The sequence below is a fragment of the Hirundo rustica genome, chromosome 3 (assembly GCF_015227805.2).
Source record: "Hirundo rustica isolate bHirRus1 chromosome 3, bHirRus1.pri.v3, whole genome shotgun sequence".
NCBI lineage: Eukaryota > Metazoa > Chordata > Aves > Passeriformes > Hirundinidae > Hirundo > Hirundo rustica.
Window position 1 is genome coordinate 8,563,559 of NC_053452.1, and position 5,397 is coordinate 8,568,955.

At 45.1% G+C, this 5,397-nt stretch overlaps 1 long non-coding RNA gene across 1 annotated transcript; it reads left to right on the forward strand.

Annotated features, from left to right (window-relative positions):
• The first annotated feature begins 3,721 nt into the window (after nt 1-3,721).
• On the forward strand, nt 3,722-5,113 carry LOC120750975 (uncharacterized). Its single transcript, XR_005700223.1, has 3 exons — nt 3,722-3,793; nt 3,972-4,101; nt 4,988-5,113. It is a non-coding gene; the product is annotated as an uncharacterized LOC120750975 (long non-coding RNA).
• Nucleotides 5,114-5,397: the final 284 nt, after the last annotated feature.

Genomic DNA, 5,397 nt, shown 5'->3' on the forward strand with positions numbered 1-5,397 from the left:
GTTCTATAAAGTTGCTGATAACTGTAATGGCTATTCATTCTCTAATAACAGCATTGGAGGAAATAGAGGAGAAATCTTGAAATAGGCATTTCAGGCTTGAACTGGTTTCAAATTCAGACAGGGTTTCCTGGAGCTCTCCCCCACCCTCCTCTAATATAAGGCCACATAGCCCACGTTTGTTGGTGTTTTTAAGTCGATAAAAGTAGGTAAGAAAGTTCCTCCCTTTAACTACTGGATAGAAAATCCATATCCTGGTAGCCCAACTGTCCAGATCATGTTAAATTTCACTGGAAGAAAATAAGCAAATGCAAAGAAGAAAATGCCAAAGAAAATGCAAGGAGGGAAGAAAAAGTGATGTAAGTTGGCCAAGAACTAAGTTACACTTCCTGGCCCAGCTCTGCGGTGGTGTAAATCATCACCATGCAACTTCGGCATAGTCATTCCACTTCACCACTGTTTTCAGCTTGACCTGTTGTCAGCTTCCAGCAGAAAAGATAACAGTCAAAGTTAGAGCACTCCCAAAGCAATTTTGCTCACTTCTAAATGCTGATCTTTGCCCTCGAAGCTGTTTTTGCCCCAGTCCTCAGCATTAGGGTGGCTGTGGATGCAAACTGAGGTCACAAAGTGACGCCGTTGTTGAAAGTTGGGCTGGGCACAAAGGCACAGCTGGGCAGATCTTGTCTCCATTTCTGAGCTGGGTCTCCACTCCTCTGCTCAGGAGGATTTCTAGGTAACACCTGGCAAGGAGAGCTTCAAGGCATTTTGGTGGTCTCGGTCCACTGCCCACTAAACATTCTCAGCAGACTGCTATTGTTGCTTTGAACTATTCCAGATGAGGCCCTGGAGATGTTTTGGTAAGCCACTCCTTGGAACTTGTGCAGCTCCCCTGAGCTCAGGGTCCAGGCCAGCACACGCAGCCCTTCACCAGAGCAGGCTGGAGAGACAACCTCCTATGGCTCAGCCTCAACGATTCCTTTTGCTTCATTTTGTTCTTTCTTGGCCGTTTTGGGTTTGGCTTTAGGTGACAAAAGACCATCAGCCATCTCCCGTCCAGCACCTCGTGCCACTGCTGGCCTCTCTAACATCTGAAGCATTCTGGCCAGTGGCACAAGGAATTGTGTTTACATCTTCTCTGAAAGACATCCAGAGGAAAAAATGGCCAAGACAGCTTAGTGCTTTTGGCTTATTGTTTGAATATTTAAAGACGCTGCATCTGGAAAGTATTCCATTAATTTGTGGCTAGCACCCATATATCAAATTCATGAGCTTCCAAGTAAACAGCTGTCACTGGAGCTGCCACGGCGGGAAATTGGCACTGCTGGCTTGTGGTGAGCAGAGAGGGAACACGCTGGTACAGCCTACTGCAAGGAGGAAACATTAACCCAGATGTGTAGAGGACAATGAATGAATTGTTCCTTAGAGCTCCTCAACTTCTCAGCTGTAGTAACACGAGACACAATTAAGGCCTCAGACTATTCCGTTCCCTCACACGCATGCACAGAGCTGCGCGCAGCATCGCAGCCAGGAAGCTCGGGTTGCATCCTATAGCCATAGACCATAAAGCAGCTTCTGAGTTGTGTCTGAGGGACAGCTGCCGTCCGTGCCGGAGGCAAATCTGTCTCCAGGCTGCTTGGGTCATGTAGCTGTTGTTTGATACTCACACAGCCTGGAGCACCAATGTCCATGGCTTCCTCAAGGAGGGTGCCAGGACCCATCCAGGCCTTGGTGTAGCATTGGGGTGTTGTCACAAAACCTCGGGTACTGTGGGGCTGTTGGCAGTGCCAGGGCCTCAGCTGGAGCTGGGACTTCCCTTCCAGCTCAGAGCCATGCAAAGAGTTCTACCTGAAAATGCTGAGGTGAGGGCTCAGCTTTGGGTTTCAAGTGCTGCTGGGGTTGGCAGAGCTCTTCGTTGTGCGGCCCAGGTCAGCAGGGTGAAGGCCTGGTTGTTCCAGCTGCCTGTTTGATCCGTCTGTTTGCCATGAGCTGCTCAAGTAAATGAACCATTAATGAAGAGGAATTGTGTGTGTGGAAGTAGAGATGATCCCATAATTTGTGTTTTCTTGGAAGAGGCATTATAGAAGCATTGGAAAACCCCATGGCAATTCCAGGGTCTCTGGGGTAGGAGCATTGGGGCACCTGGGGAGACTCTAGCTGAAATGGAGCAAGAAGGGTTCCCCATCCCCCTTCCAGAAGGGAGGATCTGAGGCCTAGAGAGATGAGATGAGCTCTCCAAAGAGGTGGGTGCATCAGTCCCAGGGGCAACATGATTGACTTGGGAAAACCCTTTCCCACTCCTGCCCAAAAGCTGTTCTGGCATCTTCTCTGGATGCTCTGGCCCTTCACGGGGCTCGGGATTTGCCTTCTGTTTACTACCCAACCCGAAGTGGGTTTGAACTGGTGACCTAAAGGTGAAAGGCTCTGCATCTTATTAGAATTACTGTGAGCTGCTGAACGATTCCCCCATGGCAGTTAAGATTTGATTATGGTTCTAGAAAATGTTCAGCTTTTACAATTAGTGTCAAAGCAGTGGTAAGCCCCTCTTTGATTCCTGGGTGTAGGCTCGTGCTTTTCTTAACCTCACACATATGCTGGCATATTTACAGTAAGTGCTCAGGGGGTTGTTTTTATAATTATTATTTTTTTATTTTTGAATTAAAAATGAAAGTTCCCCAGGGAAATTATGCAATGGGAAATAGCCACTTCAATAAACTCGACTCACACATTTTATTGATTATGGTAAATTTAATTATTCCATTTAAACCTTGCTTACACACACATACAAAAAAAGTATCCTTTTCTTCCTACATGTTTTTTCCTGTTTTTGTATCCCTCTCTGCAGACCAAAACCATGCTATATGTTATTTTAAACTTTTTAGGGAAGAAATACTCAAGGCTAAGTTTCTTCCTCATAATTATGAATTAAAAATTAGAGAACATACCATAAATCTTACTCAAAACATCTTCAAATAGAACTACTAATTGTGAAACAGCAGTAATTACGGCTTTTAATGTAGCTCTCTTGCCTCCACCTTATATTACGTGACCGCTTTCGCCAAGGGAGACAATTATCAAGTGCAAAGGATGTTAAAAAACCCCAAAATAACAACAAAACATAGAACAAAATCAGTATTTCTCTTGCTCAGGACTTCATTAGGTAACACTGTTTGTTTTCTTGATGCTCAAATATTACCTAGAGGTTTTAGTCTTGTTTGGAGACCATTGCACTGAGGTTCTTAGAGGCTACTGCCAAAAGACAGTGAAAGAGCTGCTGATCCCTGGGTCTGAAAACTTATTTCTCTTTTTCCTTCTCTTTCAGGGAACTGCCGCTTAAGTTATGAACAGTCTTCCCTTCCTGGGGAAATGCATTTATTCATTATGTTGTGAGTGTTCCTGTGATTGGAAAGTGTTCCTGTGGATACAGGTCTGTGGGGCTGAGGTCAAAGCAATCCTCTATGGCTAGAAATTAGGGTGTGGGAAGTAGAATTGTCCTTAGAGATCAAGAATCACAAGTAATTCCTAATCTGTGCTCTCTCTTGAATGAGGGGCCTATTCAGAATGAACCCATCTCAGCAGTGAGACAAATCATGGTTGGTCGTCTTCCCTGACACTGCAAAACTGTCTGGAGAGAGGTTGTTTGGGGCTCTGGAAGCTGAGCTGACCAGTTTTGAAACATGAGTAAGGACCCAGTGTTTGTTCAAGGTTTTGTTCCTTTCAGATACGTCTTCCATCTGAGTTCTTTCATGAGTCTGTGAGACCAGGGCTTGTCTGAATCCCACGGCCAAATCCTCGACTGGTAAAATCTGAAAGGGCCCCATTTATTTATTGTTTTTTATATCTGCACCCCTCAGTCTATGGGGTACCCTGGAAGGAGCCAGTGGCAATGAAGGGATGGTGAAAGTGCAGCAACAGAGCTGGGATGTGGAAGGTTCTAGGAGCTGCAGGTGAGCAGTGTCTTCTTTGCACTCCTGCAGTTTCTCTCCAGGTGGGACATTGGACTGTCACCATTCTAAGCACAGTGACCAATCCTCTGGATATCCCTTCTTGGCAAAAGATGGACTGAGGAGACCTTGATGGCATTTGATGGGTTTCCTGCATTAGAGTGTAAGTGATCCTTTAATCATAGTTGTTCCTTCAAGAAGAAAATATTAACTGGGATGCTGTGTATTCTGGTTTCAGATTTATTTGCTTTATTCATAAAGTAATATGAAGCTCTTCATAAAGCTGGAAATAAGTACTTGCATATTTCTAAATGACCTACACTTAAATATAGCCACAATCTGATGTAAACTGGCAAAGCCCCTTTAGTTAAATGGATTCACTCCAGCTTGCACCAGCTGAGGATTAGGCCCCGAGGTTCAAGCAACCCCTGTTGTGATGACCATGAAAAGAACTTAGATTAAAGATGAGTTTGGAAGCAATCAAACCAAATCATAAGCCTGTCTGATTTCATTTGTTTTTCTGGCAAGCTGTGGATTTCTGAGACTACAACCTTGTTGCAATATGTATTACACCAAATCCTTCAGCTGATGAGCCTGTTGCCACAGATGTCACTCTCTGTGCCACAACACCCCAAAACATTTCCATTTCCTTCCCTGTAACTGTCACCACGCTTGCTCTGGCCACTGTGGTGCGGGAACTTAGCCATGTCTGATCCCAGACTCAGCTTTTGGCCTGGATGACACTCAGAATTATTTTGCAGATGGGCCAGCCTAGGACACGTGTTCCCGCTGGGATCAGCGCTCTGCTCCCCCCTTGCTGCCTCCTTAATGAGAGTGAGAGAGCTTGGACCAACAGCCAGCTCCTCAAATGGCAACAAAAGACTCCTTGTCATTACCCAGGCTGGCTCAAAGTGGAGTAGAAAAGGGGATTTTTTTGGCAGAGCTGCAGATTGCAGTCACAATATACAGCTCATCACCTACTGCTGCCAGTGATGCTCTCTGCTAAGTTATAAAAGTCACCTCCTTGCTGCTTGCCTCCCTTTCCACAGCTGTGGCTGTGAGCTCTGGGAGAATTGGCACACTGGGAGATTTCATGGGTGGCTGCCGTGGTGACACAGAGAGAGACGTATGAGCAATACTCCAAATGGAATCCCTGACAAGAAGGAATTTTGAAGCCTGACTTGAGTTCAAGAGTAACCCCAAAAGAAAAACTTTTCTTCTACCTTCCTTCCTGAAAAGTGAGCCGAGGTCAGTTGTCTTCATTCCTGCTTTCCATGGTCTTGTATAAAACAATCTGCATGAAAACTTAAAGGTAAAAAAGCCAAAAGCTTCATGCTGTAAATTTTGAAATGGCACAGTTGCAGCGGTCTTGGCATTTTTTGTTTTCTTCTGGATGCTTTCCTTCCAAAGCAAAGTGCAGTCAAAAAAAGCAATCATTTTTTGCTAAGTGATTCCCTTT